The sequence below is a fragment of the Phyllobates terribilis genome, unplaced genomic scaffold (genome assembly GCF_046119375.1).
Source record: "Phyllobates terribilis strain yellow unplaced genomic scaffold, ASM4611937v1 Scaffold_5__5_contigs__length_657084704, whole genome shotgun sequence".
Taxonomy (NCBI): domain Eukaryota; kingdom Metazoa; phylum Chordata; class Amphibia; order Anura; family Dendrobatidae; genus Phyllobates; species Phyllobates terribilis.
In genome coordinates, this window is record NW_027362765.1 from 370,004,070 (window position 1) to 370,019,904 (window position 15,835).

The 15,835-nt window shown below is 48.5% G+C and overlaps 1 protein-coding gene across 1 annotated transcript in view; it reads right to left on the bottom strand.

Moving 5' to 3' along the window:
* The window catches only part of SORCS3 (sortilin related VPS10 domain containing receptor 3), a 921,810-nt gene that overhangs the window by 315,680 nt on the left and 590,295 nt on the right, over positions 1 to 15,835 (bottom strand). The window lies entirely within an intron of this gene.

The window sequence follows — 15,835 nt, forward strand, 5'->3', positions numbered from 1 at the left end:
AGGAAGTGTAAATATTTTCAAAATTGTGATACTTTGTAACTGTTTAGATTCTGGAGAAATAAAAATAAAAGATCAGGACATCCTTGCTACATCAGGTGACTGTACAGCATCCAAATTATCCAACATTGCTGGAAAATGCTAGAATACATTGCAATAATCATCTTGTACTAATTGAACATCCAGAGCTGCATTTACTATGCTGCGGCTTCAGAGCTGAAATCTTCCTTCTTTCCCTGTTTGTTTGGCTTTTCCTCAGAGCTTTGGTGCCAACATCTGATGTAGCAATAGCTAGACGTCAATGGTGCATTATTGAATTTTCAATTACAAGCAAAAAAATTGTGAATATTATTTGAAGCCATCGGATTGGTTGCACTTTTCTGTCTCTCGTCACTGACATGATAAATGAGATTGAACTACAGAAGAAATCTTACCCAGAGTGTTACGGTAATTTCCTCCTGTTCTCTCTTTTTTCTGGCTGCCAAACAAAGAAATGAGGTGGAGGTTCACAGAGGTGAGTGGTTTGGTCGATTACAGGAGAGAGAACAGTGGAGGAGGCTCCTGCTGTAGCCAGTTGCCTAACAGCCAGAGAGAAGCTTAATCTGAGGATCATACTGAGCAGTGGAATAAAAAATAGGTTTAGGTATTGGCTTCATATGTGTCATGTGATGTATATAAAAAAATGATCAGAAGAACAGAAGGTAACAATTAACAGAGGGGAATGGTTTGGTCACTTATAGTAGAGACAATAGTTGGAAAGGCTCCTGCTGCAGCCAGTTGCCTAACAGCCAGACAGAAGTCTGATCTCAGGATTGTACTGAGCAGTGGAATAAAGAAAAAAGTTTAGATATTGGCTTCATATATTGGTTTGGTTACTGTCATAGAAAATATTAAGGATTTCTCCAAACTCCTCATTCCCCCTACTCTATACTATTTGTCAGAGTAGAAAAGCTGGCAATCTAAAGGAGCTGTCTATGCAAATTAGCACACACAGGAGAAGTGTCTAATAGACAAATGCTAGTACAAAGGGAGCTACTAACCCAATTAACATACGACTGTATTTTCTAGTGATGCCGGCATGTGACAAATATACCCTTAGGTGAGAAGGATGCAGTCCCTGGATTCAAATGAATTCTCTCTCACCCCCAGGGCATTCCCCATTTGCTCAACAGAAATCTGCAGTCTCGCCAGCGCCGACACAAAATATGGAATATTGGAAGTTCTATACTTCCGATAATAATGGGATGCATATTTTTAGTCGCAGGGTCAGCTAAGGAACAATATGCATAGTTTTCCGTAGCTGTCAGCCCCTTCGGTGAGCTGTAGCGTAAAAGTACCAGAATAACGGACCGCATCTATGCCATGTGTAGTCTCTAAGGAAAGGTAAATTTGTAACAAATAATATCGTGTCACTTGCAATATCGTGATCAACCAGCGATAAGTTATCATGGAAGTTAGATATTTTAATAAAAATATGAAGGCTGGAGCCCAGCCCACGTGAAGTCATCACAGGGGATGTGTGGGCAGGCCCCCCCCTTCGACATAAAAGACCCAGCAGAGTATGGGTCAGTACTCATGTTGGGAGTATATATGTCATATAGCACGGGTCATGTTCGATAACGGTCAATTGGAGTGCCTCCCCTCCAGCTAAACGGAATCGTCTCTACGATCTTTTCAGTAAGTTCTTCGTTAATCCCATTTTATTTGAGTAACTGTATATTCTGTATTGTAATGTCTACCTTGTAAAACCTTTTGTATATTTTTCAGAACACTGCCTCCTTTTGGATTAAATATAAAATTTAATAGTCCTGTTTCTTTTATCCTGTAATCACTCCTCTCCCGAAGCCATATACGCTACCAAAACTCAGGCGTCTGGCCAGGCCTGTATTATATTTTAAAATTGATCGGTGGTGGCAGCGAATAATACTAATTGGGCTATCGTGAAGCTGGCAGTGACCGTACGGGGGCATATACACTTATTCCATGCGTTGGAATCCGAAGGTGTGTACGTCATACACTCACTGGTCGCTTGCCGATAGCTACGTAGTGAGTAATCAGGATTGTGTGCGCGCGAATCACTGACAAATCCTGACAGTCACTTATAGTAGAGAGAATGGTGGAGGAGGCTCCTGCTGTAGACAATTTCCTTACAGCCAGACAGAATTCTGATCTGGGGATCGTACTTAGAGTTGGAATAAAAAAAAGTTTGGATATTGGCTTCATATGTGTCATGTGATGTATGTATAAAAATTATCAGAAGAACAGAAGGTAACAATTAACAGAGGGGAGTGGTTTGGTCACTTACAGTAGAGAGAACAGTGAGGGAGGCTCTTGCTGCAGTCAGTTGCCTAACAGCCAGGAAGAAGCTTAATCTGGGGATCGTACTGAGCAGTGGAATAAAAAATATGTTTAGGTATTGGCTTCATACGTGTCATGTGATGTATCTAAAATAATGAACAAAAGAACAGGAGATAACAATTTAGAGAGGGGAGTGGTTGGTCACTTTTAGTAGAGAGAACAGTGGAGGAGGCTCCTGCTGCAGCCAGTGGCCTAACAGCCAGACAGAAGTCTGATCTGAGCATCATACAGAGTGGTCGTATAAAAAAACATGTTTAGGTATGGGCTTCATATGTGTCATTTGATGCACATATAAAATGATTAGAAGAACAGAAGGTAATAATTTAGAGAGGGGAATGGTTTGGTCACTTACAGCAGAGAGAACAGTGGGGGAGGCTCCTGCTGCAGACAGTTGCCTAACATCCAGACAGAAGTCTGAACTCAGGATCGTACTGAGCAGTGGAATAAAGAAAAAAGTTTAGATATTGGCTTCATATATTTGACGCATGTATAAAAATGATCAGAAGAACAGAAGGTAACAATTTGCAGAGGAGAGTGGTTTATCATATTTGGTCACAGCACAGAAACCAGTGGGGGAGAGCTCCTGGGGCTCCCTGATGCCTTACAGACAGGTCTCATCTGAGATTTGTCCAGAGCGGTAGAGTTAGGCCACGGCCTGACTTTCAGTATTCGGTCAGTATTTTTTCTCAGGAGTGGGTGATAAATGCAGAATTGGTGACTTGTTTCTATTCTACCTTTTCTCTGATTGTTCCTCACCTGGTTTTGGCTCCCACTCCTGAGAAAAAATACAGACCAAATACTGACCGAATACTGATAGTGGGGCCGTGGCCTAAATAGAAGAAAGAAAGAAGGTCAGATCAGACCTGACGATGCCTTCCTATGTGACATATAGCCATGAAAGTAAACAGAAGGAAACTTGCCGATCTGTTACATTTCCCCTTTACCCTTTATTCTTGGCCGTCAGACTAAGGGCTCGTTCACACTTCCTATTTTCACCTATGAGCGCTATCTGTGTCTTTTATGTTCCCTCACACCTGTGATAGTCTATGGGGCCGTTCACTGGAAAATCGGGGATACATGTCGGATTTTGATCAAAATCAGCAATGTACGTCAGTGGGTCAGTGAAAAAATTGGACAGCGCTCGTTATGTCATCGGATGTCAGAAAGGAAAAACAAGAAAAGAAACAAGAAAAACAGTCGACATTATGATCAAACTTTGAGCAAAGTCCGTTTTTTCTCGTACTTGGAAAATTGCGACGTGTGAATGAACCCTAAGAAAGAAGATAGGGATATACAAAGGGGAGTGGTTTGACATATTTAGAAAACAGCGGGGGGGGGGGGGGAGAGAGCTCCTGCTGCCGCCAGATGCCTCACAGACGGGTCTGAGGTTCGCACATAGAGGTGGAATTAATAAAAGAGGGGCCTTTGTTTCTATGTATGATGTGATTGTATCGGGAACAATGAACAGGTCTCAGTACAGCTGAGGTCAGTGGTGTCCATGTCTCGCTCAGCGATCTCCGCCGAGCCTGGAAGCAGAGTCTAGCGCTGCCACATGTGCAGACATATTATCCTTCATCATAACTCAATCTGACTGTAAATCCTATTACCCGGGAAGCCGGGCCGGGCGGCTCTGACCTTGATATTTCCTGGCTGCCAGATATCTCTCTATTTCCCTGTAGCTCGTTTTTCGCTGGGAAATAAGTGTTCTTGAAGTTTGGAGAACTGACAACACCAGGGGCTGTCACTGTCCCCGTTCCTTGTCCGCAGGGCGGGTGCCATAAAACCAGCCGTCCCATTCCCCCCCCCCCTGCTTACCCATGGGGACTGGCCTCTTTTGGGATGATAGCAAAATACATTGGATTTCACACTTGTTTAAGCTTGTGCCCTGGAAGTGAAGGCGTCTGGGGAAATATTCCTTAAGCGCGCTGACGTGTCTCTTGACAAAAATAAATAATTCATGCTTTCCCAAAGGCAAAACACTATCCGATTGAGGAAAATACACGACCGCCATGAACGACAAGAATCCAGAGCGGGATCATAGTGCAGGGGGCCTTACTAATGCACTGCAGTGATGCAGATCACTACTGACGCGCGTCCTTGGTTGACCCACGTCCTGTCAATTAACGTTGGGGGGGGAGGGGGAGAGAAAGAACGACTAGCAATGTGGATGACAAATACCACACTTCTCTTTCTTAAAGTGGACCGGTCACAAGTTAAAAAACAAGTCCAGTTTCAACACTTATTTTTATTCTCACCGCTCCCCTGAGTATCCCACTCTTTTCTTTTTTTTAAATCCGCCATACGGTTCCAGAGAAAGGGGGCCTTTATATTTAGTGCTAATTTTTATGGTCTATCTAAGGAGGTGGTGCTTATAGGGAAATTATGCAAAACAGCCTGGAGACACCGCCCCAAAAGAATACCGTGAGCCACACCCCTTTTTGTAAAGAACACAAAAAGTAGACCTAAATTTAAAAAAAGGCCCATATCTCTGGAGCCGTATGGCGGATTTAAAAAAAGAAAAAAAGCTGAATACTCAGCGGAGCAGCAAGAATAACATGAGAGCAAAAACAGGTTACTTTTAACCTGGTTACAGGTCCTCCTTAAAGTCCTCTTTAAATGGCTGTATGAGAATTTTAGGAAATAGCACCCTCTTTACACAGAACTGCCTTAGCCCACGGACTAACGTGAAACTGTATATGGAAAATGGGCTGAGCTGCAATACTTAACATAACCCATATACAAGGGAGGCGCTATTTAAGAAATGTGAGTCTGACCAGAAATAGACATCGTGCTATTTCTTGACTATGGCGCTGATCCGCTATATGTGATACAGCCCATAGACTACTGTTTTTAAAACCAGGGCTGAGATGCAATACCTGGCATAACCCATATAGACAAAAGGGGCGCTGTTTTCAGTTAATGTGGACAAGAGGGGAGCAGTTTTTTGGAAAACATGGCTAAGATGCAATACCAGACAAAACCGATGAACAAGAGAAATATGATTCTTGAAATTTGAGAAAGATGCAACAATAGGCTCAGTCTATGCAAAAGAGAGGATCTAGCTATGAAGATGGGGCCGACCCGAATACTGTTACAGCCCAGAGTAAAGAAGGACGATAATCATGGAAAATGCAGCTAATCTGCACTACCTTAAAGCCTATGGAGAAGTCGATCATTTTTTTTATAATACTGAGCTGAACTGCAATACCAAAATCAACCTGAGGACAAGAGGGGTGCTGGACTGAAATATGTTTAAGGCCATGGCCCTACTATCAGTATTTTTTCTCAGGAGTGGGTGATAAATGCAGAATTGGTGACTTGTTTCTATTATACCTTTTCTCTGATTGCTCCTCACCTGGTTTTGGCTCCAACTCCTGAGAAAAAATACTGACCGAATACTGACCGAATACTGATAGTGGGGCCGTGGCCTAATGCAAACATAATGAAATGGAAGAGAATACAAAATGGTTTATTAGCGCTTCTCCAAAAAAAATTCTGATAATTTATTAATAGTTTTGATGCAAACAAGGCTGAGATGCAATGCTACAGTCATGGGCAAAAAGTTTTGAGACTGACACAAATTTTGTTTTCCACAGTTTTACGGCTTCAGGGTTTTTCCCTCATTTAGTCGCTGTTTCTATGGTTACTGAAGTACAATTCTAAACATTCTAGAAGTATACACAAAGTTTCTGTGACGCCTCAATATTCCCAGCGCTGCCCCCTTATTCTCCAGTCTTCTGCCCTTTATTCTCCAGACTTCTGCCCCTTATTCTCCAGACTTCTGCCCCTTATTCTCCAGACTTCTGCCCCTTATTCTCCAGACTTCTGCCCCTTATTCTCCAGACTTCTGCCCCTTATTCTCCAGACTTCTGCCCCTTATTCTCCAGACTTCTGCCCCTTATTCTCCAGACTTCTGCCCCTTATTCTCCAGACTTCTGCCCCTTATTCTCCAGACTTCTGCCCCCTATTCTCCAGACTTCTGCCCCTTATTCTCCAGACTTCTGCCCCCTATTCTCCAGACTTCTGCCCCTTATTCTCCAGACTTCTGCCCCCTATTCTCCAGACTTCTGCCCCTTATTCTCCAGACTTCTGCCCCTTATTCTCCAGACTTCTGCCCCTTATTCTCCAGACTTCTGCCCCCTATTCTCCAGACTTCTGCCCCCTATTCTCCAGACTTCTGCCCCCTATTCTCCAGACTTCTGCCCCCTATTCTCCAGACTTCTGCCCCCTATTCTCCAGACTTCTGCCCCCTATTCTCCAGACTTCTGCCCCTTATTCTCCAGACTTCTGCCCCTTATTCTCCAGACTTCTGCCCCCTATTCTCCAGACTTCTGCCCCCTATTCTCCAGACTTCTGCCCCCTATTCTCCAGACTTCTGCCCCCTATTCTCCAGACTTCTGCCCCTTATTCTCCAGACTTCTGCCCCTTATTCTCCAGACTTCTGCCCCTTATTCTCCAGACTTCTGCCCCCTATTCTCCAGACTTCTGCCCCTTATTCTCCAGACTTCTGCCCCCTATTCTCCAGACTTCTGCCCCCTATTCTCCAGACTTCTGCCCCCTATTCTCCAGACTTCTGCCCCTTATTCTCCAGACTTCTGCCCCCTATTCTCCAGACTTCTGCCCCTTATTCTCCAGACTTCTGCCCCCTATTCTCCAGACTTCTGCCCCCTATTCTCCAGACTTCTGCCCCTTATTCTCCAGACTTCTGCCCCTTATTCTCCAGACTTCTGCCCCCTATTCTCCAGACTTCTGCCCCCTATTCTCCAGACTTCTGCCCCCTATTCTCCAGACTTCTGCCCCTTATTCTCCAGACTTCTGCCCCCTATTCTCCAGACTTCTGCCCCTTATTCTCCAGACTTCTGCCCCCTATTCTCCAGACTTCTGCCCCCTATTCTCCAGACTTCTGCCCCCTATTCTCCAGACTGGATATCGGCTTCTCGGCAGATCCTGACTGATGGCCGCCAGTTCTTGTCTCATCAGTGCTCAGAGGTATCACGATTTTTGAGTTTTTTCAGGATTGACCACTAGGTTCACAATGGGACTGAGATCTGGGGAGTTTTCTGGCCGTGGACCCAAAATGTCAATGTTTTGTTCATCAAGCTGCTTAGTTCTCTCTTTTCCCTTGTGACACGGTCTCCATCACTTGGAAAAGCATCACAACTACATTGTCCTGGATGATGGGAGAAGATGCTCTTGGGAGAGTTTTAGATCCCATTCCTTATTCATAGCTGTGTTTTTGGGTAAATTGTGAGTGACCCCCTCCATGGATGAGAAGCCCCCGCACATTGTGAGTGAACCCCCTCCATAGATGAGAAGCTCCCGCACATTGTGAGTGACCCCCTCCATGGATGAGAAGCCCCCGCACATTGTGAGTGACCCCCTCCATGGATGAGAAGCCCCCGCACATTGTGAGTGACCCCCTCCATAGATGAGAAGCTCCCACACATTGTGAGTGACCCCCCTCCATAGATGAGAAGCCCCCGCACATTGTGGGTGATCGCCTCCATAGATGAGAAGCCCCACACACATTGTGGATGAGCCCCCTCCATGGATGAGAAGCCCCCACACATTGTGAGTGACCCCCTCCATGGATGAGAAGCCCCCGCACATTGTGAGTGAGCCTCCTCCATGGATGAGAAGCCCCCGCACATTGTGAGTGACCCCCTCCATGGATGAATCCCCCGCACATTGTGAGTGATCCCCTCCATGGATGAGAAGCCCCCACACATTGTGAGTGAACCCCCCTCCATGGATGAGAATCACGCGCACATTGTGAGTGACCCCCTCCATGGATGAGAAGCCCCCACACATTGTGAGTGACCCCCTCCATGGATGAGAAGCCCCCGCACATTGTGAGTGAGCCCCTCCATGGATGAGAAGCCCCCACACATTGTGAGTGAGCCTCCTCCATGGATGAGAAGCCCCCGTACATTGTGAGTGACCCCCCTCCATGGATGAGAAGCCCCCACACATTGTGAGTGACCCCTCCATGGATGAGAAGCCCCCGTACATTGTGAGTGACCCCCCTCCATGGATGAGAAGCCCCCACACATTGTGAGTGACCCCCCTCCATGGATGAGAAGCCCCCGCACATTGTGAGTGAACCCCCTCCATGGATGAGAAGCCCCCGCACATTGTGAGTGACCCCCTCCTTGGATGAGAAGCCCCCACACATTGTGAGTGAGCCCCTCCATGGATGAGAAGCCCCCGCACATTGTGAGTGAGCCTCCTCCATGGATGAGAAGCCCCCACACATTGTGAGTGAGCCTCCTCCATGGATGAGAAGCCCCCACACATTGTGAGTGAGCCCCTCCATGGATGAGAAGCCCCCACACATTGTGAGTGAGCCTCCTCCATGGATGAGAAGCCCCCGTACATTGTGAGTGACCCCCCTCCATGGATGAGAAGCCCCCACAGATTGTGAGTGACCCTTCCATGGATGAGAAGCCCCCGTACATTGTGAGTGACCCCCCTCCATGGATGAGAAGCCCCCACACATTGTGAGTGACCCCCCTCCATGGATGAGAAGCCCCTACACATTGTGAGTGACCCCCTCCATGGATGAGAAGCTCCCGCACATTGTGAGTGAGCCCCCTCCATGGATGAGAAGCCCCCACACATTGTGAGTGAGCCCCCTCCATGGATGAGAAGCCCCCACACATTGTGAGTGAGCCTCCTCCATGGATGAGAAGCCCCCACACATTGTGAGTGAGCCCCCTCCATGGATGAGAAGCCCCCGCACATTGTGAGTGAGCCCCCTCCATGGATGAGAAGCTCCCGCACATTGTGAGTGAACCTCCTCCATGGATGAGAAGCCCCCGCACATTGTGAGTGAGCCCCCTCCATAGATGAGAAGCTCCCACACATTGTGAGTGAGCCCCCTCCATGGATGAGAAGCCACCACACATTGTGAGTGAGCCCTCTCCATGTATGAGAAGCTCCCGCACATTGTGAGCGAGCCCCCTCCATGGATGAGAAGCCCCCGCACATTGTGAGTGAGCCCCCTCCATGTATGAGAAGCTCCCGCACATTGTGAGTGAGCCCCTCCATTGATGAGAAGCCCCCACACATTGTGAGTGATCCCCCTCCTTGGATGAGAAGCCCCCGCACATTGTGAGTGACCCCCCCTCCATGGATGAGAAGCCCCCACACATTGTGAGTGAGCCTCCTCCATGGATGAGAAGCCCCCGTACATTGTGAGTGACCCCCCTCTATGGGTGAGAAGCCCCCACACATTGTGAGTGACCCCTCCATGGATGAGAAGCCCCCGTACATTGTGAGTGACCCCCCTCCATGGATGAGAAGCCCCCGCACATTGTGAGTGAGCCCCCTCCATGTATGAGAAGCTCCCGCACATTGTGAGTGAACCCCCTCCTCGGATGAGAAGCCCCCGCACATTGTGAGTGACCCCCCCTCCATGGATGAGAAGCCCCCACACATTGTGAGTGAGCCTCCTCCATGGATGAGAAGCCCCCGTACATTGTGAGTGACCCCCCACCATGGGTGAGAAGCCCCCACACATTGTGAGTGACCCCTCCATGGATGAGAAGCCCCCACACATTGTGAGTGAACCTCCTCCATGTATGAGAAGCTCCCGCACATTGTGAGTGAGCCCCCTCCATGGATGAGAAGCCCCCGCACATTGCGAGTGAGCCCCCTCCATGTATGAGAAGCTCCCGCACATTGTGAGTGAGCCCCTCCATTGATGAGAAGCCCCCGCACATTGTGAGTGATCCCCCTCCTTGGATGAGAAGCCCCCACACATTGTGAGTGATCCCCCTCCTTGGATGAGAAGCCCCCGCACATTGTGAGTGATCCCCCTCCTTGGATGAGAAGCCCCCGCACATTGTGAGTGATCCCCCTCCTTGGATGAGAAGCCCCCACACATTGTGAGTGAGCCTCCTCCATGGATGAGAAGCCCCCGTACATTGTGAGTGACCCCCCCTCCATGGGTGAGAAGTCCCCACACATTGTGAGTGACCCCCCTCCATGGATGAGAAGCCCCCGCACATTGTGAGTGAGCCCCCTCCATGTATGAGAAGCTCCCGCACATTGTGAGTGAACCCCCTCCTCGGATGAGAAGCCCCCGCACATTGTGAGTGACCCCCCCTCCATGGATGAGAAGCCCCCACACATTGTGAGTGATCCCCCTCCTTGGATGAGAAGCCCCCGCACATTGTGAGTGATCCCCCTCCTTGGATGAGAAGCCCCCGCACATTGTGAGTGATCCCCCTCCTTGGATGAGAAGACCCCACACATTGTGAGTGAGCCTCCTCCATGGATGAGAAGCCCCCACACATTGTGAGTGACCCCTCCATGGATGAGAAGTCCCCACACATTGTGAGTGACCCCCCTCCATGGATGAGAAGCCCCCGCACATTGTGAGTGAGCCCCCTCCATGTATGAGAAGCTCCCGCACATTGTGAGTGAACCCCCTCCTCGGATGAGAAGCCCCCGCACATTGTGAGTGACCCCCCCTCCATGGATGAGAAGCCCCCACACATTGTGAGTGATCCCCCTCCTTGGATGAGAAGCCCCCACACATTGTGAGTGATCCCCCTCCTTGGATGAGAAGCCCCCACACATTGTGAGTGATCCCCCTCCTTGGATGAGAAGCCCCCGCACATTGTGAGTGATCCCCCTCCTTGGATGAGAAGCCCCCACACATTGTGAGTGAGCCTCCTCCATGGATGAGAAGCCCCCGTACATTGTGAGTGACCCCCCCTCCATGGGTGAGAAGCCCCCACACATTGTGAGTGACCCCTCCATGGATGAGAAGTCCCCACACATTGTGAGTGACCCCCCTCCATGGATGAGAAGCCCCCGCACATTGTGAGTGAGCCCCCTCCATGTATGAGAAGCTCCCGCACATTGTGAGTGAACCCCCTCCTCGGATGAGAAGCCCCCGCACATTGTGAGTGACCCCCCCTCCATGGATGAGAAGCCCCCACACATTGTGAGTGACCCCCCCCTCCATGGATGAGAAGCCCCCACACATTGTGAGTGAGCCTCCTCCATGGATGAGAAGCCCCCGCACATTGTGAGTGACCCCCCTCCATGGGTGAGAAGCCCCCACACATTGTGAGTGACCCCTCCATGGATGAGTAGCCCCCGTACATTGTGAGTGACCCCCCTCCATGGATGAGAAGCCCCCACACATTGTGAGTGACCCCCCTCCATGGATGAGAAGCCCCCACACATTGTGAGTGAGCCTCCTCCATGGATGAGAAGCCCCCGTACATTGTGAGTGACCCCCCTCCATGGGTGAGAAGCCCCCACACATTGTGAGTGACCCCTCCATGGATGAGTAGCCCCCGTACATTGTGAGTGACCCCCCTCCATGGATGAGAAGCCCCCACACATTGTGAGTGACCCCCCTCCATGGATGAGAAGCCCCCACACATTGTGAGTGAGCCTCCTCCATGGATGAGAAGCCCCCACACATTGTGAGTGACCCCCCTCCATGGATGAGAAGCCCCCACACATTGTGAGTGACCCCCCTCCATGGATGAGAAGCCCCCACACATTGTGAGTGAGCCTCCTCCATGGATGAGAAGCCCCCGTACATTGTGAGTGACCCCCCTCCATGGGTGAGAAGCCCCCACACATTGTGAGTGACCCCTCCATGGATGAGTAGCCCCCGTACATTGTGAGTGACCCCCCTCCATGGATGAGAAGCCCCCACACATTGTGAGTGACCCCCCTCCATGGATGAGAAGCCCCCACACATTGTGAGTGAGCCTCCTCCATGGATGAGAAGCCCCCACACATTGTGAGTGACCCCCCTCCATGGATGAGAAGCCCCCACACATTGTGAGTGAGCCTCCTCCATGGATGAGAATCCCCCGCACATTGTGAGTGACCCCCCTCCATGGATGAGAAGCCCCCGCACATTGTGAGTGAGCCTCCTCCATGGATGAGAAGCCCCCACACATTGTGAGTGAGCCTCCTCCATGGATGAGAAGCCCCCGTACATTGTGAGTGACCCCCCTCCATGGGTGAGAAGCCCCCACACATTGTGAGTGACCCCTCCATGAATGAGAAGCCCCCGTACATTGTGAGTGACCCCCCTCCATGGATGAGAAGTCCCCACACATTGTGAGGGACCCCCCTCCATGGATGAGAAGCCCCCGCACATTGTGAGTGAGCCCCCTCCATGTATGAGAAGCTCCCGCACATTGTGAGTGATCCCCCCTCCATGGATGAGAAGCCCCCACACATTGTGAGTGAGCCTCCTCCATGGATGAGAAGCCCCCGTACATTGTGAGTGACCCCCCTCCATGGGTGAGAAGCCCCCACACATTGTGAGTGACCCCTCCATGGATGAGAAGCCCCCGTACATTGTGAGTGACCCCCCTCCATGGATGAGAAGCCCCCGCACATTGTGAGTGACCCCCTCCATGGATGAGAAGCCCCTGCACATTGTGAGTGAGCCCCCCTCCATGGATGAGAAGCCCCCACACATTGTGAGTGAGCCTCCTCCATGGATGAGAAGCCCCCGTACATTGTGAGTGACCCCCCTCCATGGGTGAGAAGCCCCCACACATTGTGAGTGACCCCTCCATGGATGAGAAGCCCCCGTACATTGTGAGTGACCCCCCTCCATGGATGAGAAGCCCCCGCACATTGTGAGTGACCCCCTCCATGGATGAGAAGCCCCCACACATTGTGAGTGAGCCTCCTCCATGGATGAGAAGCCCCCGCACGAGTGGTCTCTGAATGCTTTATTGTTGGCAGACACAGAACTCATGGCAGCGTTACCTTCTCCTTTCTGGACAATCATTCTTCTAGATGCCCCAAACAGTCTGAAGAAGCTTCATCAGAGAAACTAAATCATTGCCCCCCATGCTGATATCCAGCTATTGGGGTGAATTGCAGCAATCATGAAAAAAAGAGGCAGCGCTGGAAATATTGAGTCTTTGTATAAACTTGTATTTGTCAATAAAAGTGTAAAAAAACAATAAATGTTTATAATTGCACTTCAGTAACCACAGAAACATCCGACTAAAAGACTGAAAAACACAGTTTTGGCCACGGCTGTAGATGAAACTTATGAACAAGTGGAAGTTTCTTGAAAAGTAGACTCAGCTGCAATACCAGACACAGCCTATGAGCACGAGAGGCGCTGACTATGAAAAATAATGCCAAGGACAAGAAGACTGATATTTCTGGACAATGGCGAAATTCTGCAATACCTTAAAGCCTATGAAAAATGAGACTTTTTTTTTTCAGAAATGTGTCTGCAATACCAGACACAGCCTTTGGACAAGAGGGGCACTGCTCTGAATAATGTGATAGAAATGCAGTCTACTATCCATTCTAGTACCTGGCTGGGGTTGTCACTGTTTCGACGTGGAGGTCTCACGTTGACTCCTTTTCCCATTTTAGAGGGGTTGTCAGAACCCAGTGATTGTATCAAAACTTTTAATGACATTGTTTGAAGTGGCTTCACAATGGAGAAGATGCCAGAGATCTGTGAGCTAAACACACCAGCAGCAGAAATCTCTTGCCTGTCCTTGTTTGTTACAATGTATCAGTGCAGGTAAAATGTATCAGGAGGACTGTAGACTGGAAACAAACCTTTATATGTTACTTTATGACAAGTATGAGGTCTGAGCATGTAAAGAAGAATGATTTCTTATCCTTTGACATCAAGCAGAGATCTAGAAGAAGAAGATACCGAGAACCTGAAGGACATCTTAGAAAATTCCATCAACCTCATTGGAAATGAAGTTTCTCTGAATGAAATGCAGAACTCGCGGCCACGTCCTGCACAATCAGCGTTCCTCACTTATTAATAAGTTACAACCTGAGCCGAGGATGTGAAATATTAATACTCCGCGCCGTGATAATTATAAGACATGTAAACATATATTATCCAATTAGCCGTTACAATACAGCAAGCGGATTACAGCATCTCCTGGCTCACTACAGATGAAGAAGCCGAAGCCAATGAATGATACATCTGCAAATGAGACTTTAAAAGGGAAACAGCGCCACACCTGATCACAGGTTGTGATTGGTATTGCAGTTCTGAAACTTTAACATGAATGGAGCTGAGCAACCAGACCCAACCCATGGAGAGGTCTGGTGCTATTTTTGACTTTTTTTGTGGTGGCTACAAGCAGTCAAAGTTTTGTCATGTAAGTGTGAGGCAAAAGATTTATGGCTTTTCTACTAATAATGGAACTCTGATCATTGTATAAAAAATATTAGTAAATTATGTCAGGGCATGCTGGGAGTTATAGTCTGGTGACCACTGGTCTGTACACTTACATTGTCACCATTTCAACAAATTGTGCATTATCATCAGCGCAAACAAATCAGAGAAATCTGCTTCTTTCTCCACTTATGATCCACTTCTTCTCTTCCCTCCTGCCTTCCGAACTCTTCATTCTGACAGACTGTTAAAATCTGTGTTTCAGTTGCAGAAAAAGAGACACAGGCAGGGAAACAGAAAGGGATAGTGTTGTTGTTTTCTAGTACATGTTTTATCTCACCCTAGAGCTGCATTTACAGCTACACTGCTCAGTATTGCTGTATATTGGCCTGGATGGCGCAGGCTTCTAGTAAGTGTTTATCTGATCCCAAAGCTATGCTGCTCTCAGTACTGCTACAGTATATAATGGCTCAATAGGTTGTTGCTTTCTATTGTGGCTCCGATTCATCAAGACCGATGATTTTCTTGCCTGACTTGATGAAGGGTCGGGAGGGAGTCAGATGATCTTGATTTATGAAGAGGTGGAAACCAGAAATCTTACACCAGTCCCTAACTGGTGTAAGATTTCTGGCATAAGTAATGCCACATCTCGTTATGAATTAGACAAGCCAATGCATCATGCCCCACACTGCGCCCCATCGTGCCTCTGCTCCACCCAGTCCGGCAGAGCTGATAGAAACTAGTGTAAAAATGCCAAAAGTCACAAAATTTTCATGCACCTCTTATTTGCGCCAAAACGTTGTGACTTTTCAAAGCAATTTGCATCATAATTCTGGTGAAAATGCTTTTACGAATTAAAGCCTATGTGGTTTACTTTTCCCAAGACCTGCATTCACAGCTACACTGCTCTGTCCTCCATTCTGATTTATAGTGTTTTATCGAATCCCAGAGCTGGAGTCACAATTACACTGCTCGGTCCTCTATACATCTAATTTCTAGTAAGTGTTTTATCTAATCCCCGTGCTAGAGTCACAGTTACACTGCTTTGCAATGATATATTGTATCCTCCATGCTGCTTCTGATCATGTGCTAGAGACAGAAGAGCAGGAATCCCTCATGTTCCTCATGTCTGTCATGTCTGGGCAGCACGGTGGCTCAGTGGTTAGCACTGTTGCTTTGCAGCGCTGGGGTCCTGGGTTCCAATCCCATCAGAGGCAACATCTGCAAGGAGTTTGTATGTTCTCCCGGTGTTTGTGTGGGTTTCCTCTGGGTTCTCCGGTTTCCTCCCACACTCCAAAGACATACTGATAGGGAATGTAG